Genomic DNA, 27,158 nt, shown 5'->3' on the forward strand with positions numbered 1-27,158 from the left:
TACTGCACACTGAGCACTGTTCCAGATGCTAGGGATAAAAGGGAATAAGATTAAGACCTGGGCTCAGTGAAGCTCATATCCTAGTAGGAAGAGCCGGACAAAAAGCACACAGGAAAAGGCAAGACAGTACAAAGAAAATAAAATGAAAGTAGAGTCATATGACAGCCAGTGAGTGACTATTTCAGATCTGGTGGTCAGATAGGGCCTCTCTGAGATGGTACTGAAACTCAGAACTCACTGTCCAAAGGAATGGGTCAAGCACAGATCAGGAAGAACAGCAACCCAGGCAAAAGAAAGAGCACAGCACGTTGGAGGAACAAGAGTCCAGTGTGGCTGGAGGCTGGTGGGCAGAGGAGAGACAAGGAGACAAGGCAGGTGAGGCCCCACCTGCAAGGGCTCTGGGAACCCACGTGCAATGGGGAGCCACTGCAGGATTTTAAGCTAATAACTGACACCACTGGATATATGTTTTTAAAAGAGTATTCCTGGTGGTATGTAGAAAAGAAATCCTAGGAGGCAAGAATGGAAGCAAAGGCCACTTGGGAGGCTACCCCAAAGATGGTGGTGGCCCAGCTGTGGGCAGTGGAGTGGAGGTGGTTAGGATGTGAACGTGCTTTGGAGGGACGGTGACAGGACCTGGTGAAGGACTGGCTAGACCTGAGGCACTGGGGAACTGCCAGTCTGACGAGGCTCTGAGCTTGATTCCCACCGGTGTAGGTAAATACCTAAATATTGTAAATCTCACCACAGGGACTCAGGCTCAATCAGGCATGCAAAGCTATCTGAGTGAGTTATGTTATTCTGTGAATATCAGAAGGAGGAAGGAGGAAAGATGACCTCTTCCTTTCAGTGGGGGGAAGATGTCCCAAGGAAAAAACATGCTTGTTGTCAGCATCTTAAGACTCAAAAATTTATTATAAGATTTTTGTACCTGGATGCTCATTTAGTTAAAGTCTTGTTCAGTGTGCACCAAGAATGCACACACATACCAGAGTCAGCAGGCCTCGTCACTACAGCGTGTGCTAATAACACAAGACACCACCCAGCTACACAGAAGGACCATTCAAGAGAAGATTTTTTTCTCCTTCACATACGTCACTATACAAAATAAAATAAAGCCTCATATGCAGAAAAGAAACAGTTCTCTTATTGTGCTTCAAATGCAGCTTTTCTTAAGTTCCAGCACATAACCACACGTCACATGCAACCAAGTTTCCACAGTAAATAAATTAAACTGAAACAAATCAATCACACCTTAAATAGCATAATAATTGGTGGCACAAGCATACAACTGCCTCCTCTTTTGTCATCAGCTGTTTTCTCACAAGCTATCCAAGAACATTGCCAACACATCCCACACGTTCCTGAGGATGAAGCACTGAGTCCACCTTACAGTGGAGCCACAATATCTGTCACTCAAATTGTCACCCGTCTCTACTCAAACAGAAAAATCCTGGATGGGAATGAAATCCTGGATTCCCATCGGACAGACGTAATCAGTCCCAACAATATATATTCATCGGTATATTAATTTTAACAACTAAATTAGCAATGTATTTACAGGATTTCATTAGAACACAAACATTTCAGAAACCTAATCCAGTAAGTATATTCTATTGAATGATTTTACAGTTGCATTTAACATCAGAGTCACAACCTCTTTCAAAAAAAAGAACCAATATTGCCATGTAACCATTTGACCTTGGGGATGGTTAATTTTCATGACTACTATCTACATCAAAGATTTTCATAAAATTCAGGCCTTCTAGGACTCTATGTCTAGGGGGAAACAAATTCTGAAAGTACAGCAAGTGCAATGTAACCAAACTCAAGGTGAAACCCAAGAGAAGCGTACCTCTCCCCAGATAAGTTTTGGCTGTTTGGTGCCACCTGCTGACCGATGAGGGCAAGTCACACCGTGGCCTCCAGGGCAGCCACTAACCTGCGCTGCAATTTCTACCAGCCAGACTCACGAGCCCAACTGCGGCCCTCGTCCTGCCGCACCCGTGACTCTCTCTTCCCACCACCGACTCATCCCCGGTCACCAACTGCTTGCCACAAAATTCTCGATAAACAAGTTTTAATCCTCTTCCTCTTCTTAAGCTTAAAAATAAGTCATTCAGAGAACTTAAGCACATTTTCTTCTGAGTGTACTTTCTTAATGGTGATCTTTAAAAACACTGTAATTATTCCTCAAAACAGAAAGGTGAATGAGAAGCAAAAGTACCTGTTAGTTTGTGGGCAAAAAAATAAAAATAAACATCGATATTGTAAGTTATTCTTTTTATTTGTTTCACTCAAGTGCCTAGTATTTGGATATCAGAGACATTTTTTCCTTCAATATTCATTCTTCATCTGTCTGAAGACAATGTCCTTGTCCAACAGCTGAGTTTTCATAGTGATGGAACCCATTTTTGATTTTCGGGGCAATTTCAAGGCAAAACACCGCCCACCCCCACCACAGCCATGTGAAAGGGTGCCTGCAGCATTCACCAGCAGCAAGGGAGCAGCCTGAGGTGGGGAAGTCAGTCAAGGGAACACTGTGGAAGAGTGAGCCAGGCCTGGGGGTTCCAGAACTCCAGCATGCGGCAAACATCATTAACATCTAACCCACCTCAACAGGGACTGTGCCAGCTGTGAGGACAGTTTACCTCACACATACAGGTGTCCCCGGGAGGTAAGGGTTGGGTTTTCCCAAGGTGCTAGCAGCCATGCGTCCCAAGGACTGGTAAAGTAATCTATACGTCTTACATGGCTGTGGGAAGATCAGGAGAGAAGACAAGAAGTCTTGGCTGTCTTGGAACTCTGCCTTCTGGTCCCACTGTTAGGAAAGCTGGGGAGGACTGTGTCAGGTTGGCACAAGGCAAGACAATCTCCCCTCAAAGGGAAGGGTCTTAAATGCTTCTACTAGCTCCATGAGGGCCTAGATTCTATCGGACTTGATTGCCACAGTCAGAGTTCATTAAATGACCCTTGAATGAATAAAAACAAGAGATGTCCTGGGTGTGACATGGGTAATACCCATGTTCTTTGTGACTAGGTTTTCAGAAGACAGTTAAAAAAGTATCTGTGTACCTTCCCTGCTCTTCTTCACTGTGGTGACGTGCGTGTGTGTGTGTGTGTGTGTGTGTATAAAAACAAGGAATACATAGAAAAGCCAAGGCCTTCCCCCTCAAATTACTCTTTTCAAATCCTGTGTTCTACGAAGTGGAATTTTCCAAGACGCAAAGAAATTCCAAATGCTTTATCATTTTCTGTTCCAATAAGCAGATGTTAAATTCATTTCTTTAAACAAATGGACCAAGACAGAAGTGGATGAGCAAACTATAATCTTAGACTTGAAAGGCAAAGAGATGCCTATCGCTCTGGCATGCACTACTACAAGGTCATAACCACTAGGACAGAAACTGGAACGTCACCATTCCGGATTTTAGAAGTATTCTGTTAGTTCTCCCTATATTGATTGAAATTCTCAAAGTCAATACCTGGTACAGCGCAGAAGGAAAACATTTTATCTGTTTTGTTACTTCCCAAGATGCCACATTTATTTTCTATGTCACACAGGTGTCAGATAAATTCACAGGTTTTTGTTCTATAAAGCTGCAGTCCCCAGCCCCCAGTACCAGTCTGTGGCCTGTTAGGACCTGGGCCACAGAGCTCTGCTGCCCCTACCCCCACTCTGTCCGTGGAAAAACTGTCCTCCATGAAACTGGTCCCTGGCGCCAAAAAGGTTGGGGACTGCTGCTATAAAGAAACAAAAGTGGCCGGGCGCGGTGGCTCACGCCTGTAATCCTAGCACTCTGGGAGGCCAAGGCGGGTGGATTGCTCAAGGTCAGGAGTTCGAGACCAGCCTGAGCGAGACCCCGTCTCTACTAAAAATAGAAAGACATTATATGGACAACTAAAAATCTATATAGAAAAAGTTAGCCGGGCATAGTGGCGCATGCCTGTAGTCCCAGCTACTCGGGAGGCTGAGGCAGTAGGATTGCTTAAGCCGAGGAGTCTGAGGTTGCTGTGAGCTAAGCTGACGCCACGGCACTCACTCTAGCCTGGGCAACAAAGTGAGACTCTGTCTCAAAAAAAAAAAAAAAAAAAAAAAAAAAAAAAGAAACAAAAGTTTATCCCCAAGTTTCCTTCCAGCGCTCTCTTTTGTTACTCTACAAAATCTCCCTAGGTGGCATCACCCACTTCCCTGTCTTTGATTCCTACTCTATGCTGACAACTGCTCCCTGGACAGCCAAGTGCAGTTGTCCCCTAAGGATCACCAACACCATCTGTCTAACACCAAACTCATAATCCCAACCTCCATGGCACCCTCGTTTCCCCCAGTTATCCCAGCCAGAAACCTTGTATTCACCCTTCATTTCCCCCTCTTCTCCACAACATTCAAGTCCTAAGATACCTGTACCTCCTGAAAAATCTCATGAGTTAGCCCAAACAACAGTTTCTTATTCCAGTACCTCACCTCTAATTTTAACCCCTAATCCATTCCCCAACATCGACACCAGAAGGACCTTTCTAAAATGTAATCCTAATCATTTCACCCCCCTGACTAAATTCCACCATTGGCTCCCATGCCAGAATAGTGCCCAGAACCCTCAGGAGCGGAAAGGAGTTCCTTCATGAGGAGCCCTTGCCCATCTTTCCAGCCTGGTCCCACTATTCCCGTCCTAAGCTCTTGTAACTCCAGAGGGAAAAATCATGTTCTTGTCTCGGCTCTAAACCTAGCACCTGAGACAGCTCTCTAGTCTTCCTACAAATCCTAGCTCAGGTACCACCTCATCCAGGAAGCCTCCCTGAATCACTCAGCACCACCGCCACCTGGTCTGAATTAGACGCCCTTAGATGCCCCCATATGCACCCACTCCCAAACACCTTATCTACTTATCACATACGACAAGACTATTTCACAATTACAAAACTTCTATTTGCTTATCATCAGTAGGCCATGGTCTCTTGAGGTCATGTCCCCATCATACTCTTTGTAACTCTAGCAGGATGCCTAGTAACATTAAGTGCTTGCTAAATGTTTGTTTGTGGGTGGGCTGGCAGGGTGGGTGCGTGGGTGGCAGATGGAGAACTGGAAGGTGAGGCCGTAGGGGCAAAGTCAATTGAAGTCGCCACTCTGGTACTATCCCTATCAGTCACAGGGCCTGAGAGACGTACCCTTCTGAGCTACACAGATCTGGTGGACACTCTGTTTTCAAGGACATCATGTTTTAAAAATAGGCTGCTAATGAACATGAATACATATTTTATAAGGTGCTTCTCCATGCACATAAAAAAATTTGGATTTCCCTTTTTAATTTAGTTTTTACCCATGAAAAGAATTTATTTTTTGTCTAAACTACTTAGACTTCAGAGAGTAAGGTAACAAATAGAGAACAAGTGGAATTTTCTTTGGCACTACACACATGCACATACTTCCTTAATACCCAATCTTAATTACAGGCTCACATAAATTAAATAAAAATGAAAAAGGTAACCAATATTTGCCAATCCTTTCTAAGGAGGAAAACCATATGCTAACAATTACCTTGACAGAATTTACAGACCTAAATGTTCCACAAACACTTAAAACCCTCCCACTTTACTCATAAAAGACCTGAAAAAGTATACACTGGACTGCTGGTAGGCTACCTTAAAAAAACAGTCCTAAAAACAGTCCTGCTAAGGATGCTGAAGAGACCAAACAGTGCAAACTCTGTCCCTGTGTGTCTGAAAATGTTGCTTCAATCCTCTCAACTATTCAGTTGCCGGAAAACAGCAGAGTCACACCCTGTTCATAATTCGTCTGCCGAGGCACTCTGCAGCAAGTGGGAAATAGCCAATAAAGAGGAATATCTGTAAGAAACCACCACTTCTTAATAACCCACCTAACCTACTACTCAGGTGCTCGAAGCTAGTGCCACAAAGATTCCATCCTAAACATTCAGAGCTCTCTGTTCACAAACACAAAGACACACATGAAACGTCCAAACATGTCAGTTAACAATACAAGAAAAGTCACAAGCATACAATGTCCTTTATAAAAATAACATTCACTTTTATAACAATCCAGTGAACTTGTAGCTTTACAGGAACACATTCACTGTAAAAGAGCATGATACAGCTGTACAGACTTCAGCCAAAATTCACAGAATCAGACCATATCGAGAGGGAAAGGTTCTCAGAGACCTATTTAATAAAACTTTGTTAATAAAGGTAGACTTCAAATACTCTATAGCTGTACTAACTTTTGTCTGTTTCATTTACAGAGCATGGTGAAATCTCCCACTATGGTTATTAGATTTTCCTTCTAACTCCCTGAATGCCTACAAGATCATAATTATTTTATCTTCTTGGTGGGTTGTTAACATTATGAAATATTCTGTTCTGTCCCTACTAACATATAAATTCCATTTTGATTGATACTAATATTTGCCTACTATGTATTTTTCTATCCCATTATTTCAAATCTTCTAGTGTCATTTTGTTTTAGGTATGCCCCTCTCTTTTCAATCTAATCTAGGAGTCTCTGTCATTTAGTGGGCAAGTATAATCCATTTGCATTTAATAGGATTACTGCCACATTTGAAGCTTTGATCGATTTATTTTGTGTTTTCTATCATAATTAACAAAAATGTAGAAACTGGGGCCCCAAAAGTTAAACTGGATCAAGTCACACAGCTATGATGATTTTATCATAATATCTTTATCACAGTTGAATATAGAGCCCTAAGAATGCAATCTAATCTGTAAAATGCAGAGGTCATGAGTCTAAATGCTAACACAGCTAAAAACTACATTTTGGGAGGATGGCTTACTCTATACGGGGAATGGTGTGAACCTGCATTCACATTCAGTTCTCCCCAGCAACCTTTTGAGGTAGCTACTACTAGTAGCCCTATTTAAAGGATATGAACCAAATGTGTGACTCCAAAGCCCATGCTTTCAACAAACAAATTAGCCTGCCTCCTAAGACAAAACCTTTAAGAGTGGTCCATGTCAGAAAAATATCGAAAGGACTCAAGGTTCTTAAATAAATGAGGAAATGGATCACCCTTCATCAAAGCCTAATTACAGCCTAGGACAGTACCCAACCCAGCCAGGTCTCCTAGCTCATGCATATGCAATGGGGGTGACACTGCCCCCAAAGGAATGAAAATCTGCCTACTCCAAATGAAAATTTGCTCCTTCAAACAGTATACCCTGGTTGAATTTGCCCATTTTAAAAAACAATTTTTTTTATTTACTCCTTTTTATGCAAGCCACATATACAGTATATCTATGGTATTTAATATTAAAATTTCATAGATGGGTGATTAGGGAAAAAAAAAGTCTAAAAGATCCCTGGTAGGGGAATAGGAATAATGAAAAAAAAAGTGATGAGAAACACAATCCAAGCTAAAGAAAAAAATGCTTATTTCCTTTAAATAGACAAAGACTTGAAAGAAGCCTTAGAACACAGGAAGATGAAGACCACATTTCTTTGTACTAAAGAATTAAAATTTGGCTGGGTGCAGTGGTTCCTGCCTGTGACCCCAATGATTCAGGAGGCTGAGGCAGGAGGATCGCTTTAGGCCAGGAGTTTGAGACCAGGCTGGGCAACATAATGAGACACTGTCTCTAAAAAAAAAAAAAAAGAAAGAAAAAAAGTGGAAAAAATTAGCTGGACATGGTAGTGTGTACCTTAGTCCCAGCTACTTGGGAGGCCAAGACAGGGGGATCATTTAAGGCCAGGAGTTCGAGGGTACAGTGAGCTATGATTGTGCCACTCCTCTCCAGCCTGAGAGACAGAGCAAGACCCTATCACTTAAAAATGAATTAGAATTACACATGCCACGGGTCCCATTCATTAAGTCTCTGATGTAAAAGCCCACAGTGGCCATTCCCCCCATACTTTAGGGGAGCAGTGAAGTTTAGCATCTTCTGCCAACAACAGTCAAAGACTAACACACCCTTATAAACCTTCATTCCCAATACTCAGAGATAATCTCTTTCTTGTACAGATGAAAGACGCTACTGGAAGATTGGTTCTAGCTTTATAAAACAACACAGCCTGGGGGACAAATTTTTCTTTTTAAAATGGGCAAATTCAACCAGGCGCTACTCTTTGGAGGAGCAAAATTAACCCTTACAATAACAGAAAATAATTATTTTAAAAAGATGTCACTAGTGGGAAATACACTAACCATAATTAGCTCTATTTTAAAATAGTCTACCAAAAATATCTCATTACCATGGTTCAAGAATATATTGTTATTACAGAGTATGACCATGAATACATTCTACTATAAGAAACAGTATAAGGGGGAAAACAGGGCATCTTCCCTACCTTCCTCCATTTTAGAGTAAACTGCACAAGAAACAGTGAAATTATAAATGAATTTATTATTTGAGTTCCTTAACTGAAAGGAAAAGTCTTAATATACTGCATAGGAACATATCCTCATTTACTGCTTGTACATTAAAATTTTAAGCAAAATGCCTTATTTCTTTTCTCTGCCTACATATGATACCATCTAAATTCTAAATATAATTTTACAAGTCCTAATTTTTTAAAATTAAAATTTCAAAACTAGGTAGATCTAGAGACAAAGTTTAGCTTTTCCAATGTCTATTTATATGCTTCAAATTCGCCTAACTTGAACCAACTACAATTTGAAAAGTAATTCCTACTAAATACACGGCTATCCTCATATACATGGCAGTTAAGGGCCATCCTTGTTTCCTTTTTTTTTTTTTTTTTTTTTTTTTGAGACAGAGTCTCACTCTGTTGCCTGGGCTAGAGTGCCATGGTGTCAGCCTCGCTCACAGCAACCTCAAACTCCTGGGCTCAAGCGATCCTCCTGCCTCAGGCTCCCAGGTAGCTGGGACTATAGGCATGCGCCACCATGTCTGGCTAATTTTTTCTATTTTTAGTTGTTTGGCTAATTTCTTTCTATTTTTAGTAGAGACAGGGTCTCGCTCTTGCTCAGGCTGGTCTTGAACTGCTGAGCTCAAGCAATCCTTCTGCTTGGCCTCCCAGAGTGCTAGCATTACAGGCATGAGCCACCGTGCCCGGCCCCATTCTTGCTTCTGTTCCAGTTATAGAAAAGAGCAATTAAAATCAAAGTTATTAACTCAATACAGACCTAACACCATGGTCTAATGGCTAATGTGGGGTTTCTAAATAACCATTTTGGTCTTACAAGTACTTCTAAATTCTGTAGTTTTAAATTACATTAGAGTATAGTTCTAATGGCATTGCTGCCAAAATACTGATCCTGAATTTCAGTGAGTTTGGCATTTCGCTGCCTTATTCCTTGTGAAATTTCATATTGCAGCATCACGTGTGCCTGAACAACGCATTTTAGTAATAATGTGCTTTTATTTGGAAGCTGACTTCTACTCCTAGAGTTAGCCCAGTGCCAAAATTCTCTTCAAATCTATCAAGTGAAAATGCATATCTCAATTACCTGGATTAAGGATGAAATGAAAGAAATATGTAAACTTGCACTGAAAAGCAACCAAGTGATAGGTGAGACGGACACAGATGGACAGACACACACACACACACACACCCCCCGCACACACACACAGCTACACAAGGGCCAGAATCCTTCCTGTTCTAATCATCTTTGTACCACCAGCACCCAGCACAACACCTAAGCCATAGCAAGTGCTCACAAGCAATCGTGAAATGCAACACAGGCAACAGGAGCAGTGTCACCAAAGAGCAATCTAATTCTAAAACACAATGCTTCTTCCTGCCTGAACACTATGTATGCTGGATCCCAGTAAATTCTCACTGTTATTTAAGGGACCACCTTCTCTTTACTCTGATTCATTTAGCAAAGGATGAAGTTTTATAAGAAATTTATTTTCAACTGTCGTAAACCATAAGGAGTCATACTTGGATAGGACTGAAGTAATCACTTATTCACAATCTCACTTGAATTTGCCTTATAACATATTTATTTTAGATACAGATTATTTTAAGATCATTTCCCTTTGCAAAATGACCTAAATCCCTAGACTATCTTGGACTACCCAAATTTCCAGAGGTTTAAAGTTTATTAAACTTTCTCAAAGAGCAGTTCAAACAACTTTCATTGCTTGCGTTAACACTTCAGCTGCAAGCCTTTCCCCTTTAAATGCTTGGTAAATGTTTCCTAAACTTAGAAATCTGTAACCTTTCAAACAAACAGAATGAGTAAAAGTTGGCCTATGATACTTGACATCAATCCTAAAAAAAAAAAAAAAACAATTCAAATTACCATTTCAACATGACCAGACCTCTATTACTAATATTTGTTTAAACCTGATCAATGTGAAAATAACTTTTTAAAAAACCCAAACACTGTTTAACTATACTTATATACAATCTAGAATCTCCATTAGAATCTTGCACATTCCTGTGTAAAAGCTTATTTCCAAAGGTGCTCAGTATCAAGGTTGGTAACAAAGGTTAGTTAAAGTAAACGTGGATTCGCTTTGGCTCTCCAGAATACCTAAACATTAGTATCTAAGAAAAGTTAGCCACAGTGTCTAAAATATTATTGTAAGTTTAGAATCACAGAGGAGCTCTCTGATTGACAGCTAATAACATGCATTTATTGTAAGTGACTAGCCACAGGTTAAGTATGCCTACAGCAGGGCCAAAACGTAATCCAACCAACTGAGCCAACTGGTCCAGCGCCAGGCTGGGGGACACCTCAGCACACTGCCCAGAAAGTCACAGGATGTGCACAGCCTGTCCAAGGCTACATGGGCTTGTAATTCAAACTTGCTTGGCTCCCACCATCGCACAAATGACTTCAAAATGAAAGTAAGGTCTTAGCTGGTGAAGTCTTCAATCAGGTTTAAGAGCAAAAGAAACCAGCCACTTTCCTTGTTCTCCCAATAGGGGAAAAAAGGCTTAGAAGAACAAGACCAGAACGTCCAGACCACTGTGAATTTCTTTAAAAGCTCCCTGGTGACATGAGTTTGGAAACTGCATTTTTCAACTACTTACCGGACCAAAATTAAGCCTATAACTTCATCTCCTTGAAATACGTTATTCATAAACAAGTTTCATACTTCCTAAAATATCTACAACATACCATGCAATTTTTTTTTTTCCTATCTCAAAATGCTTTCAAAGCAATTGTTCTTTTGTCAAAATCATCATCAGAAGAATGAACTGGATGGCAGGGCAATGTGGATTATTTGGAGGGAACCAAATTCTGTTAGCATTCTATGATTCTACAGAGAGAAAACTGGGGGCCGGGCACCCAGCACTGGCTGGATTTTTAGTGGGGTGTAGTGTTATGGACTACATTGCCCTCCTCCAGCTGCCCCCGCCCAATATGACTGTATTTGGAGACAGCGCCTGTAGGGAGGTAACTAAGATTAAGTGAGGTTATATAACGGTGGGGCCCTAATCCAATAGGGCTGCTGTCCTTAAAGAAGAGGAAGAAACACTATGGTCCCTGGCTCCCCACCCATTTGAATGAAGGAAAAGGCCAGGTGAGGACACAGCAAGAAAGCAGCCATCTGCAAGCCAGGAAGAGAAGCCTCACCAGAAAACAAGCCTGCTAGAACCTTGATCTTGGACTTCTAGCCTACAGGACTGTGAAAAAATAAATTTGTGTTGTTTAAGCCATACAGCCCTGGTATGCTGTTACGGACTAACACATGGAGTGAACCCGAAAGCTGTGTTTTTTGCCATTACACCCCAATCCCAATCTATCCAAGGATCCTGTAATTAAGGAAGGCTTTCTAATCTCACTGCTCTTTCTCAGTATGTTGTGGTTTTAAAGAGGACAACAGATAAATGAGAACCAGGTCAGCCTAAACTTTACTTTCTCTGGAAAGACTCCTGTGAAGTCCCCAGCCCCAGCCCAGACCTCCCGTTATTAATATATGTTCTTGTTGATCTATTGTTTTTTCCCACAGCATATACCACAATAGCGTTTAAATAATTACCCGTGTGATTATTTGTTAAATTACTATCTTGCCTTTTTGTATACTGTACTCTCCGTAAATTATTAGGTATTTCTCTTTTTCATCAATGTATCTGTAGATATAATGCCTAGCACACAGAAGACAACAGGTAAATGTTTAATGAATAAACTTGATTCTTAAAAGTTTCTCAGCTTCCAAGAATATTAGAAGCATTTCCTTATCAAATCTTTTACCATTGAGAAGAAAAAAAATCTCTGGCTTATACAATGGTAAATTTGTCCAAATATAGACTGTAAACAGTAAAAAACAAGCAAACAAAAAACAGATAAAACTGAGATTAAACTCTGGAGATCAAGCGGTATCTACATTTTATTATTTTTTATAAATTATATTTACCACATCAGAATTTTTAACTTCCTTCACTGACCAAAGAGAACCCTTCAAATAGAAACTTCAAAGTTTCGCCTAAATTACAGAGGTTAATTTCTGAAGACAAATTTTCATTGCTGGCTAAACAGCCATATTCAAAGGGTGCTGACTCTGGGACGGGTCTATCGCACAGGACCCAGGGTCTAGAAGAGACTCAGAATTGTTTCAGTGCCCATATGGTCTTATATTTAGATTTTTTAAATAAAGGATCCAAGGTTAGAAGAGGTGAAAACTAATAGCAATTCAAAGAAACCAGGGGGAGCTCAGTATCATAGCGCATTTACCCCGGGGTACTGACCGACCCAAGAGTGTCCAGAAGGGGGCAGCCAGGCAATAGGACACCTGGGAGTCCTAGCACAGGAGCTAGGGCCCCTAGGCGAAAAGTCTAGAAGAAACACCTGGCAACTATCTTTATGCAGCTTCAGGAGCCCTCAGGAGGAGCAGGCACCCATTCCCTGGCAGGCGGGGAGCGGCAATTTCATAGTGGCTCACGGTTAGGCGCCGCTTTCTAACCACTATAGCTCTCCAAAAACAGAGCCGAGAGAGGTTCACCCAGGGGGTAAACCATTCAACAGGACAGCTACAGAAGGGACTGGGTACTGTGTGGGAAGCTGGGCTGCATGAAACCCAAGATCCCTTCCAACTAACAGACCCCTAGGATTCGGTTAACCACAAAGAATTCAGTATTCTCGTCATCTAATACAATGCAGTAATACTACAGTACCCAAAACCTGGTTCCCAAGGTGTGCACGACACTCTCTTCAATGGGGCTCAGAGGATATTTCAAAAGAATGTTTTTTCTATTCCTATTTTTAACTGACTCTCTATTACTTTAATTATAACCATTCTTTGAGGTGTTTTCATATTAAGTAAATATTTGCATTCTATTTATAAACAAAAGTATTCTTCTGCAAGCATTTAGACACATTTTCTTTGGGTTTCACGACCCCACTGAAAATAACGGGCAAAAAAATTCTGAAAATCACCTTTATATTCTGATTAAAACATTCATTTTAAGTACACCACTGGAAATATTTATCACCAAACCAATTATTTTATTTGTGAATTTTACACTTTTTAAATATCACAAGGTACCAAGTAAGACATTTGTTTATTTAAAAAATTTTTAATTAGAAAATACAGTCCTCCCTGTGGGGATTGGTTCTGGGATCCCCTCTGAGGATATGAAAATCTAAGAATACTCAAGTCCCTAATATAAAATGACATAGTATTTTCATATACCCTACACACATCCTCCCGTATACTTTAAATCATCTCCACAGATGACTTTTTTTTTTTTTGAGACAGAGTCTCACTTGGGTAGAGTGCAGTGGCATTACCACAGCTCACAGCAACCTCAAACTCCTGGGCTCAAGCAATCCTGCCTCAGTCTCCCGAGTAACTGGGACTACAGGCATGCGCCACCATGCCCAGCTACTTTTTTCTATATATATTTTTAGTTGTCCAGATAATTTCTTTCTATTTTTAGTAGAGATGGGATATCGCTCTTGCTCAGACTGATCTCGAACTCCTGACCTCGAGCAATCCTCTTGCCTTGGCCTCCCAGGGTGCTAGTATTACAGGCATGAGCCACCGCGCCCAGCCCAAAGGATTTCTGAAAAAAGGTGCACGAATACATTTGGAAGCATCAAGAAAGTATGGGAAAGCCATTCATTGCAAACATACTCAGGTATGAGATGATGAAAAGTTAGGCATTTGGCAGTTTCTCAGGCAGAAGTTGGTTGGTTTTGCTTTGTGGCGCTGTGTATGTTTTTGATATTTCTGTGTTGCTCAAAAAAGAGTTGAATATGTCCAAAGACTTGGAAGGAAAGGCCTATCTATGAGACCAGTGATGACAGCATGGGTCAAAATAGTGACCTTTAAGGATGATCACTTTCATTCTCATGGCGATTTCTTGTTTCTAATCCTAGATGCTTTTAAATTCTGCTAAAGCCTTCAGATGTCAAGGAGGTAGGAGGTGGAGGGGGGAGAAGCCAGTGTCAAAGAGATTTCTCTAAAAAGCATTTTGTTCCCACACTGGGCCTGCAGGAGGACAGACAGGTAGGGTGTCAGTCCCTGTAGTCTGCTCTGACTGCCAAGGTACTAACCACATGAGCAAAGAGACCCTTCACACCATGCCTAGTCTTCCATGAACAGGAAGGCAACCATTGGCTTACATCGTGTTCTGGCCAAATTCCCATGAGATCGTTCTCATCTCTCCAAATGGAGCATGCAATCAAGTTGAGTGATACATCAGAATGGAGACATCAGTGTCTTGGGGCAGATACGAATGGATGACAGGGTCTAAACATGTCTTTTTTTTTTTTTTTTTTTTTAATAAGCTCAAAAGAGTAAGTGCCACACCGCAAAAGATTGTATTTTGTTTTTTGACCCAGGGATCACTGAACTGAAGACTAAGAACATTCCGAGTTGTTAAAACCCCTCTTGGTACAAAATCCAGAGTGATTCCTACTCCAGGAAAGACGGCAGCTACACGAGCAGGGAGCATGAGCCCTCCCCCTCCTTCACGACCACAGAGGGAAGGTGGCAGCGATGGCAATGGCATCCTGAGGTGAGCTGGCTTGTGTGTTAGCGCAGGAGTCTGTGCAGAGGTCCCTCTTGACTCCTAATGAGGACAAAGCCAACAAGCACCGGCCCTCTTCAACCAGACTGCTCACCACACGCACTTTCCAGGAACCTCCATCTAGAAGCTCCAGAAGGTTCCTGCTAACCAGCTCAACAACGAACCCCATCCTGCTTGCTTTCAGTGTACATTCCAAAAAGAGAAACAAACCAACCCAGCAATGCCAGAGTTTGCCCTTGTTTTGCACCTAGATAGATTTTCATTAGCTCATCTCTGTCTGACTTTGGGGTAAATCCGTTCATCTTTCTCTGTGTACAGACCCTTGCAGGAAAAGCAGGCAGGGAGCTGTCACCCATGCACACACAGTCCAGCCCCGAAATGCATTCTCTAAAGTGAGTATTTATTTCTCTTCCTCTAAATGGCAGGAGGTATCTTCCATCTCTGCTGTGCCTCTGTTGCCAGAAATAGCTCTGTGGGGAGCAGCCTTCTCTGATGTAAACCAACCCCGCACAGAGGGGAGGGTGGGCAGGTAAAGTGAGACCACTCTGACAGCCTGGCCATCCCCACAGCGCTAAATTGACGCCAGCTGCCCATTGCGGGCCACATTCCTTAGGTCCTATAACTGGCTCCTGACAAGACCAACAAACCTTCAGCATCAGCTTCCAGATGAGAGCAGGGGTGAGGCCTTTGGAGCCAGAAAGCAGAAAATCACCAGCTCCCCCATCATGGCCACAGTCTCCCCACTCTTGGGGGTGGGGTGGGGGGTGTCACTTCAGAGGCCAGTGTGTGTTTTGGATAAGAGTTGAGTGAATTCTTTGATTGACATCCTGAAAAGAAAAATACACTCCGAGCTTAACATTTGGAGACTGATGCTTGTCACATTATAAGAATAAAGGACAGGTCTGGAAATGAATCAAAGCTCTTTAATCCAGTCTTGCTTTACTAGGCAAATGTTTTCCTACCACATATTTCAAAATATGCTAATGATCACCTCCAATACAAATTTTCAGGGAGCTATACATACTTACCAAAAATGCGACCCACCTTTTCTCGGGGAAAGCCTCTACACACACTATTGGCTCCACACTGCAGCTCCCACTTCTCAGACCCCCCAGGCCCCTCCTTTGTGCTCTCTTCTCCCCAGAGGACCCACCCCCAGGCAGGGGCGGTAACTCTTCAGTGCCCAGTGCCAACCAGCGGAGCCCAGCTGTCATCTTCCCTCAACCTTACGGCTGCACCGAGGAGCACTGGGCGGAAAGGTGAGCAGGGAAGGGGCGCATGCTAGACAAAGCCTCCAAAATATGAAGGGCCGGAACAGACCAACTCAGTATCTATGAACTTCATCCCCTCTTTTTTGGACACTACAAACCTGCACCTTGCTGTCCAGCCAGGTTAGCATTTAATTGGTTTCAATTATCTTCAATGGGTACACATAGCATTAGAAGTGGTCAGGTATCCCAAACACCGTGCCTAAATAATGTGTACTATTTCCTAAAAGGGGAAAAAAAGAGGTTTCTACCACATGCAGAGGCGACCAGCTATTCCAGAATCTCTTTTGTGATAATCAGCAACTGGTCTGGAAGTTGCCATCTCATTTAGCTCATTACAAACCTATTTGTTTCTAGAAGGAAAAAAAAAAAAAGGAGCTCCTAAGGCAATTTATCACGCTTTTCACTGAGGAACACCGTAGCTCATGTGGGAAAAAGGAGGGCAGTTTCTACTTGGGTAAAAGGGACAGGGAGAGAGGACTCCTTCCTCCTCGCTGGGGACCGCAGGGTCCTGCCCTCTGTGGTCCACAGGGACTCTTTCGAGCAGATCACAAGAGATCTGGAATCAGAGAATCTGACATCCCTTCTGGAAACTGGCCATCCCATATTTGGGTCAGTCCCAGCAGGGGACTTGGGACAAGTCACCTAACTGCTCAGGGCCCCAATTTCTTCATCTGTAAAGAGAGGGGTCTGGACTGGAGCAGTGTTTCCCAACCCTGGCCACCATCACAGTCACCTGTGGGGATACCAGGATTTAATTAGGCTGGCTCAGGAGTGAGCATCAGTATCTCTAAAATGTGCAGCCAAGGGTTGAGAGCTACTAATCAGCTAAAGCTCCTTCTTGCCTAAACAAATTAAAAAAGTTCATGAGCCCAAATACCAACAAAATCATCTGCACACAGCCCTCACCCCCAACTCCCTTAGCACAGTGGACCACGATGGTATGTTCATCACGAGGTAGAGCAAGTCTCTCAAAGGAAGGGGCACCCAGTGGCCTGGTCCTGACAACACTTGAAGCACAGAGTCTGCAGCGTACTCAAGTGACTGAGAGTTTCCAGTCAGCTCTAGAATTTAGACACTCTATTTGGGATTTAGAGTTTCTTTCCTTTGCTGCCTCAAACATGAGTCTTACAATAAAATATCTTAAACGTAAATTTTGTGGTTATTAAAAACAAGCCATCAACGAACAAACACAACTATTTGCCATTGTTTTTTTCCAAACAAAGAATGAAAAACTGCCTAAAACATTTGATCATTCCCTCACTTTCAGCAGATTATAGACCACAGAAAAACACAAAACAAATCCTAAGAAATGATCAATTAACATAACAAAAAAGTGAAAAGAATGACAATACCAAGATGCCAAAAATACTGATTATATTCCAATTACCATTTGTGCTTTCATCTGGAAAACATATCCTCCATTGGAAAGTACCCAGTATAACAGCTGCATTGCTTTTCCAACTTTCGCAAACACTAGAAAAGTTAGCCAAAACTCTGTGCTGGCTGGCATCCAGGGTTTTATTATTATGTACTATTAGTTCATAGAGAGAAACGTGGGCTGAGAGAAGCGGGAAGTGAAGAAACAACAGGGACTTCACAATCATGTGCAGATGTGAAGATTTCTGACACTGTATCTGTGAGAAAATGCCTTCCATATGACTTCTATTATCTGTAGTCTTCATTAATTTAATTAGATAATTACAGATGTTGTGCTTTTAGGACATCATTTAGAGATTTCACTGTGAAACGATTTTTTCTAGGTCGGTTGTGGGGGGGGGCATGCTGGCATTTTAATATTTCTCACATATAAAGCAAACTGGTCAATTCTTCCCCCTCACTCTGCTTTTAGCAAGTGCTGAAAGCAAATCAACAGGAAAACCAGTCGCCTGCCTTCATTACGTCCATCACTTGTCAAATCAATTATGGTTCGAAAGCCTCGCACTTTTAGTGCTTCATGAATGTTGGGGCTTATGTTGTTTTGGGTTTTTAAAAAAGATTTATACAAACTGAATGGAGTGGCATAGTCTAGGCACAGACTTTTCAATATCATGAACCAGTAACGTTAAACAAACAAAAACATGGAGGGACCAACATGGGTTTCCAACTTTTATTAAGTAAGGAGTAAAAATTAAAATGAACAAACCCCCCCCCTACTATCTAATATTGCCACTATTTTATAAATAGGAGTCAAAACAGGCAAAGGATCATCATTGTCATCTGAGAAATGAAAGACCAATCCCTTCCAGAAGAGGCCACGTGGTAACCCTGCATCAAGGCTTCTGCAGAGGGTGGTGAGCACCACAGGACACACCTGGACTCCACAGGTGCAAAGGGAAAAGTAGGAATTAATAGTCAGGAGATGAAGGCTGAAGTCCCAGGTGGCTGACCAGGGGCAAACACGAAGTTTTTCTGGATTTCCTACACCTAAACATTCACCCTACTTCTAAAGTCCCTTCCTGTCTAAAGTTCCATAACCACTAGGAGAGAAAACACTGCTAGAGTGTTGCCTTTTTATTAGGATGAAAACAAAGTCTCTATGTACCACAGCATGTATCTCCAGCACCCAGCACAGCACAAAGTAAGGGCTCCAGAAATATTTATCCAATGAATGACTTGTTTGATCTCTGTAGTATTTAAGGCGTCTTAATACATTGATGATTGATGCATGGGAGCTCCTTAGAAAAAAATATACAAGGATCTGGCTTTAATTTTTAATTTTAGAGTTGTACATATATTTGCATTATTTAACAAACACTTATATAGCTTTTACTATGTGCCAGGCCTAAGCCCTTTACAAATATTAACTGATTTAATCCTCAAAATTAACCTCTTTTGAAGTAGGCACTAGTACCCTTTTATCAACTTCACAGATGAGAAAATTGTGGCACACAGTGGTTAAGGAACTTGTCCAAAGTCAAAGAGGTAAAAGGTAGAGAAGCTGTGATTTGAATCCAAGTGGTCTAGCTTCTGAGTCTACCCTATGCTGTCTAATGCAGTTGTCACAAGCCATGTGTGGCTATTTAAGTTTCAATTAATTAAAATTAAATAAAATTTAAAATTCACACCAGCCATTTGTTCTCAGAGCCCCATGTGGCCTGTGGGGACCATACAGAACAGTGTGGACACAGAACACTTCCATCATCACACAAAGCCCCTCTGGAAGCACCAGTCTACGCTCTTCGCAACTCTTGCTGCCTTTCCATTTGGGTTTGGCTCCAGGCCCTGAAGTCCCATCTCCATGCTGTACCCCCAACCTACGAAATATAACATGAAGAGTTTTTCAGACTGTGACTCTCTAACATGTTCTTTAAGCAAAAGGAATACAGAAACAAGTTGACGATAGCTTGATTATTGAGGGACTTCTTCAACAAGAATGCCAACTAGAGAGTTTGTTTCCTCCTTTGTTATTCACTACCCTTCTCCTGGCAGGCTGTTGGCAGAAATGGTCTCCGGCTGTTAAGTCACTGGTGCACACTTGCACCTGTCCTGCTGTGCAGCGCTGAAACTCTGTATTTATGGATTTTGCAAGCAGAGTTCAGCCAGAGGGTAGCTGTTCCCAAAATTCAGTTCCCAAAATATTTGCAGACATTTTTCAATATGTATGAAGCACAGTACATAAAGTTCTTTCTGTAATACAAGGAACAAAGTTTTTTGGTGGTATCAGGGCAGCCTTTAAATTCTATAGCTTGGAAAAGATCAAGGGTGAGCTGTCCTTGGAGGTTGGCAGTAGGAGGTATGATTCTCAAACAAATTAGTTCTATCTTTGAGAAAAGGCAGGTGTTAAAGTTCAATTACCTAGGAAGAGTAACACATCAAGTCATTGTTCACAATAACATCTGAATCCAAATGTTTCAGACCAGCTTCTGTTGCCAAGGACTTGAAACTTAGAACAGGTAAACCTTGACAGAAAAAAAGGAAACTCCTAGCATGGAATGGTAGGTCAATAAAGAGGTCAAGAGGAAAACTTCTCAGTGGTGAGAGTTTGAAGGGAAGGAGGAAACTGCTTAAGCTGGCTTAGTGGAAGACTTGAAGAAAAAAAGAAAAAAACAATTCATAGTTCTTGTGTGGCTAAACTTTCCAGTTATAAAATTGGTTCTGCACTTCTTAAATAAAGCCAATAAAATATCTATAATAAAATGTATTAATTCCTCTTTTCCTTCTTCTAAGCCAGGCATTTTTCATGGTGTTCATTTTCAGAGAACCCAAGACGGTTCTTCCCTGAAATTCGAGGAGTTCCTTGAGCGGACGTGCATTCTATGGGTCAACAGATGATGAGTTTCTCTGGCACTGCAGTAGCAAAGGCGGACGGCAGGTGTGCTCGTTTCCTGATGGGGGCCCAAGATCAGGAGCACAGGGAGCATGTGGATGTCGGATCTTCATGTTCCACAATGTGTGTTTACCCCATTTACTATTTCCTGAGCGACTATTTCCATAAACATATGCCCCAATCATTGTTTTTAATAGCTGTACAGTGCACTACTGTACGGATGTGCCATAATATATTATTTAACCAAGTCCCCACTCCAGAACACACAGTTGTTCACTATTCTCAACAATACTTCCATTAGCATGGTAATATCATTATGCTCCTGTCCAATTATTTTCTTAGGATAAATTTCTCGAAGGAAACCTTTGCTCTCCAGAAATGGAGCTCCTACCAGCCGTGTAGGAGAGGGCCTGTTTCCCTCTACTCTGATCAACACCAAGTGTTAGGTTCTTTAAGATCACTGCAGGTCTCTAAAGGGATAGCTGGCTGTTATTTTAATTTGCATGTCTGCATAATAGTGATGACGGATATGTTTTCATATTATAAACTGATCATTTATTTGGGTAAGTTATTAACATTCTGAGCTTCAATTTACTTCTCTGTAAAACAAGAATAATAATTGAAACCCATATGTCACAGAACTATTTTGAGGATTAAATGAGTTAATACATGTAAAATGCTTCTAATAATACGTAGAACATAGAAGCATTCCAAAAAATGCTACCTATTGCTGTTATTTTTACTTTTTAATGTGCTTCTGATATGGAGAAGAAATCCTCCTTTGAGAACAACAGAGTTCACACTGGTGGTTACTTTTTGTGAATAGCACAGATGAAATAATTATCACTGGATAACAAAGAACCACTGTATGTGCCCACGTGTAATTCTAGAAGGGGACCTCCCTCTCTTCATTTAGTTTAAATGTCTACTGGATCAATGCTATTTTTCTGTAGTATAATTTAAGAAACTATATCTTTTAATAAAAAATTTAATTAACTATATTTGATTTACATGCTTTTTAATAAAGCAAAGTAATTATGGTTTTTCCAGAATTTTTTTTTGTTTTTCTTTTTTCTTTATTCTTTTTTTATGTATCCTTTTCCCACATGTTCTGAACCAGAATTTTTAAACAAAATTTTAGAACCAAAAATCCCCAAAAAGGAGTTAATTGGTTAAATAAATCATGATACATAAAATATGTAGACTTTCATGCATCAAATAAAAACAATGATATTTTATATGTTCTACATAAAACATGGGATGATGCTCAGATAAAATAGCAGGTAACAAAATATGCACATTATGATTCTATTTTTGTTTGAAAACATACATATATCTGAAAATGCTCTTCCAAAATGTTAAAAGTTGTTAGCACTGGGTGATGGTATTAAAGGCAATTTAATTTTTTTTATTTTCTTAACTACATTCTCCTTAGTTTTTACAAAGAACACTTTATTTTTGAAATGAAAAATGTTAAGTATTTGTACAGGTGGGATTCCAATGCGGTATGCAGTTTCCTGGACAGGGTAGAACCTTCTGGCAAGACAGATCACTCTTGGACAACAAGATTCTCTCAGACAGAAACATTCTTTGGACAGCCGGGGGGGGGGGGGGTGGGGGGGGGGGTGGGGGGGTGGGGGGGGGTGGGGACGTGGCATCTCATAAGGTTCTCTGAGCTCTGAACCTGAGATTCCTAACTCCGCGTCTTCCCAGAGATGGGCAAGGGCCCTGAGTTGATTTTGTCTGTCCCCTGCATACCACCCACCAGCGATGCCCCAACACTTCTAAAACAAAGCTCCAAACTATATGACAAGCACACAGCCCCTGCTTTCCTCCAGTCCTGCCCCCTGCCACATACCCAGGCATCTCCTCCAATTCCCAGACTCGGCATGCCCGCTGAGCCCCTCTCTCTCACACTCAGCTCAAGCCCACCTCCTCCGGGGGTCTTCCCGGTGCCCACCGCTATCACAGGAAAAACTTGCACTCTGTCTGCTGTTCAATCCTACACTGCACCTCATTCTTGTCAGGATTTGGACGGCACCTTTAATTGCTTCTTTTTCTGTATTCTCTACAGTGGTGTTGTGAGAAAGAGCATGACATTGTGATTCTATCAGAGTCTTGAGGAAGGACTCTTTGTATGTGTCCCAAGCAAAGACAGTAACCTGCTCATGTGACTTTGGGGAAGTTATATTAACTTTCTGGGTCTTTGATAACCACCTTATCATCACCCAATTTAGATAAGATATTAGGGGTCTCTTGTTTAAGAGGCTGTTCAGCAATAAATACAACATAAGCTATGGATAGAAAAACAATTTCACGTGCAAATATCTATGTTAGTAGTTAGGCTTGTACCCTCTCCCCCAACCTCAACCTAGTTAAATTCAGAAAACATAAAAACCTAGAGTTTATAGAATATATATATGAGTAATCCAGAACATAGAGGAAATTATAAGAAAACTAAAAACATCAAGATGCTTTTTAGTTCTACCTAAACTTTAAACTTAGATTTGCTGATAGATACTGTATTCTGTAGACACATTAAAATGCACAATTTTCTAAACACACGATTCTAAAGGAGCTGAGTATAATAGCATAATAGAGCTAAACAGAGTCTGACAGTTTTTATTATTTCTATTAACTTTTCTGCTCTAGTTTATACAAGCCAATAAATCTCATTTTTATTCCACATAAAAAGAAAGGAAATCCACTCAGCAGGCAACTACATTTCTACTATAGGCTGGGAGTATCTTAGCTTGAGATATAAGACACATGTCCATGTGTCCTGAGCATGAAGACTGCTGTGATTTACATAAATGTTCCAGAAGCAAACCTTTTAAGTAACAAAAAACAAATCCCATATAAAAGGTTACTAGCCTGCTTAAGTTTGAAGGTACCTACCACAGCAGTAAGTCAGCACAAAGGGTAACAGGTCAAATACCTGCAATGAGGTCATGGGAATGATACAGCCTTTGAAACACATGTTAAATAAAACTCCTTAGATCCAGTAAACCCTCCCTTAGGAATCTCAGGGAAAAGGTAAATTTGGGTAAAAATTTGAATACAGTGATGCTCATCACTGTGCTTTTTTATAGTAGCAAAAAAAACTGCAGACAAACTTAATATCCAGTACTAGGGGACTGTATACCTACTTTATCCACCCATGAGAAGTGATCCCCAGAAAGTTTTTAACGTGGATACAACCAACAAAAACAAATGTGTGGTGTAAGTATGTGAGTGTATGTGTGTGAGCAAGTGTCAGTAAAACAGACCAAGAAGTATAGCAAAATAATAACAAGGCTTAGCTCTGGGATTACAGGAAAATTCTTTAATGAATTACTTTCATAATTAGAAGTTATTTTTAAAAATTATAGTCCACCCTCAAAATAAATATTTTAGAGGTTTTTTTTTTTCTTTTTTAAAAAAGCTCTTAACGTACCACATTATTTCTCTGGAAACATCTAAAGAACAAAATATAGGCCAGGCATGGCAGTTCATGCCTGTAATCCTAGCACTTCAGGAGGCCAAGGCAGGAGGATTGCTTGAGCCCAGGATTCAAGACTAGCCTGGGCAACACAGCAAGACCCCATCTTTAGAAAATATAAAAAGATTAGCCAGGTGTAGTGGCATATGCCTGTAGGTCCAGTTACTCAGGAGGCTGAGGCAGGAGAATTGCTTGAACCCAGAAGTTTGAGGTTGTACTGAGCTATGATGATGCTACTGTACTCTACCCTGGGCAACAGAGCGAGAGCGAGACACTATCTCAAAAAAAAAAAAAAAAAAAAAAGAACAAAATGTGTTCACTGGCCAAGCTAAATGTCTGTTTTTTCTTTAAGGACCTATGCACAAAGCCTAATAGGAAAATCAGGATTTAGAAAAGAAAAAAATAAGAAGTGAATTACTTAAAAGCGATTCTTCAAACCACAGAATTTCCAAGAGGATTAATTTAAATGTGCGTGGCTATAAAGCACTTAAAATGTGATGGTCAAAAGTTGACTTTACATGGCAACTCCTCAGAAACATATCGACTCCACGTAGTTACTCCTACATAATATGACCAACAAGTATATTTCCAATCAGTTTTTCACCACAAATGTCAACCGCCACAAAAGTCCCAATCATAATATCCAGTTGGTAATGAAAACTTCTCTACTTAATTATAGATTAATCAAAAGAGAACATATTTGAAAACTATGAAGTCCTGTATAACAATATGGGTGATCTTCGACCCTTCGATATGGATTTGGAGACTCTTCACAATCTATTACTAAGTGAGAAAGAAGGTAAACCCTCACAGCGACAGGCTATGAAACCAAGGGAATTTTCCTGTCAGCCAAGTTCATTATTAACAATTTTTTGGGATCCAAAATTTTACAAAGGATAACCTTGGCCTTAGTGAAGTCCCACAGTGTTTCTTGACTGCATTACTGCCACAGCCTCCTGACTCGTTTCCCGACTGACTTCTGTCCTACTGAAATTCATACTCTTCCATCCTGGAGCTTCAAAAAACACAAACTTGCCTAACATCTTTCAATGCCCTCCTCCTTCATCTTTTGGGTAAAACCTCCTTTCAAGGCATGCAAGAGCTTTGGCCTTCCCTCAGCTCCTTTCATTCCTTGACACACCCCTCTGCTCCAGCCACAGAACAGGTCTCCAAGACACACTGTTTTCTCTCTCCCTGGCTTTGTGCATGCTGTTCCCCCTGTATGGGACTCCCCCATACCTTAATCTTTCCAGCTAACACTAATCATTCTTCCAGAGTCGTCTCAAGCCTCATCCTTCTTCACTAAGCCATCCCTTTGCCCTCCCACCTGGTACCTACCTAAGACATGCCTATTCTATGACCATGACAAGGACCGTGATACTGCAGCACTTGTCAAGGGGTTCCTGTTTCCTCCTCTGAACAGTCAACTGTTTCGTTTTGTGCCCAGGTCAGCACAGAGCCCAGCACATGGCAAACACTCAACATTCTGAGTGAAGCCCACAGCCACCTACACTACTAAGGTGTATGAAAGTACATCCACTACTAAGAGGAAATTCATACATGGTAGATTAATAAAATGTCCAGTTAATTTAAAGTGCTTATTTTCCAACTGGAAATTTCTGGAGAATTTGCCTTCTGAAAGAATACTCCTGTTACCATTTCAGTGGTTTCAAGATTGCTCAGATTTCATATTTTCCCTTTTTTGTGGACCCCACTTGAATGAAAACACTACCAGAAAGGACCCCTTAAATACTTTCTGAATTTAAAACTGTGTTTACAAAATCTCCAAAAACTTGTTTTCCATCCTCTGCATCCTCACCTTCAGCAAAACTGGGAACAGATTCTCTGGGTGGCTCTGGGAGATGGGCATGAACAGAGGTTATCTCATATTCTCATGGAAACAAAGCAAGGATTAAAAATACTTTAGGCTTGTAGGTCCTCTCCTCAACCCAGAAAAATCTAACTGATAAAAACCACAGTGAGAAGATTGTATCAAAGTAAGGAACATTTTCTATAAATAACCCACCTTCTCAGTAGTATTTTGTAGAGCATTCTCAATTAGGGATTGCTAAATGTATGCATGTTCTTTGTAAAAGCTCTTAAAAAATCATTTGAAACTATATCAGCTCTCAAATCAGAATTATAATTTTAAAAATCAATCACTTACATCTTCACATTACCATATATTTTTCAAAGTACTCAATTACATCATTTTATTTGGTCCCACTTTTGTCACTCATTTCTCAATGTCAAACCCAACCATTTAAAGTTCTTTTTCTTAATTTTGTATTTCTAGAAAATGAGATTTTTTATTTTAGCCTATAATGGTAGTATAACAATACTCTTAATTTTTGCCATGAGAATTAAATATTGTATACAGTACATTTGTTCAAATTAGTCTCTTTACAAAATGAGTCCTTTATAAGATTAACAACTTCATTAAAATTGAAAGTAGAAAAATAATTCACAAAAAAGTGTGAAAAATTCTGTTATTTTTTCCCCCTATACAAAATGTACCATCTGGAGTTTATTCTGCAGCCAAAAATATATCAAGAGATAGGACTTTTTTTTTTTTTTTTTTTAAATGGTGAGGGGAGGAGGGGAGTAAATCACAAAGAAGCCACCAGGATGAGATAATGCACAACACTGAAATCTGAGAAAAAGGGTCCCAGAGATCATCCTCAAAGCTTACACCCAGCCTGTGTGACCACACAGGACCTATGACACACCACCCTTTATAATGAAGCAAGAAATAGCACCAGGGGAATGAAACTGGAGCAGAATTCAACACGCTGCCAAAATAAATAAATAAATCAAATGAAAAGAAATGCGTTTTAGGAAGAAGACTACAGTATGAGTCAGACATCACAACAGTCTTAGGTGAAACCAGAGAGTCATTGACTCTCAGGGGTGCAAAGGACCTTAGAAAGGTCCCTCGTCTAGTCTTACCACTGGCTGCCTTTAACTGCAAGGAAATCAGTTCACCTCCCTAGTCCTGTTTCCTCATGTGAAAATTGAGGCATGAGGATAAGGCCAGTGGGTCCCAAACTTGGCTGCTTACTAAAATCACCTAGGAATTTCCAAATACAGATTCCTGGGCCCAGTGCCTAGAAATTCTTATTCGATAGGGATGTGATATAGCACCCAGAACCTGAAATGTTTTTAAAAGTCTGGGAAACACCAAACAACATGATGGCTAAAGTACCACCTCATCCT

The 27,158-nt window shown here is 40.8% G+C and overlaps 1 protein-coding gene across 1 annotated transcript in view; it reads right to left on the reverse strand.

The window, feature by feature from the left end:
• Positions 1–27,158, reverse strand: part of SPTBN1 (spectrin beta, non-erythrocytic 1) — a 190,653-nt gene that overhangs the window by 137,892 nt on the left and 25,603 nt on the right. The window lies entirely within an intron of this gene.

This window comes from Eulemur rufifrons, chromosome 19 (assembly GCF_041146395.1).
Source record: "Eulemur rufifrons isolate Redbay chromosome 19, OSU_ERuf_1, whole genome shotgun sequence".
NCBI lineage: Eukaryota > Metazoa > Chordata > Mammalia > Primates > Lemuridae > Eulemur > Eulemur rufifrons.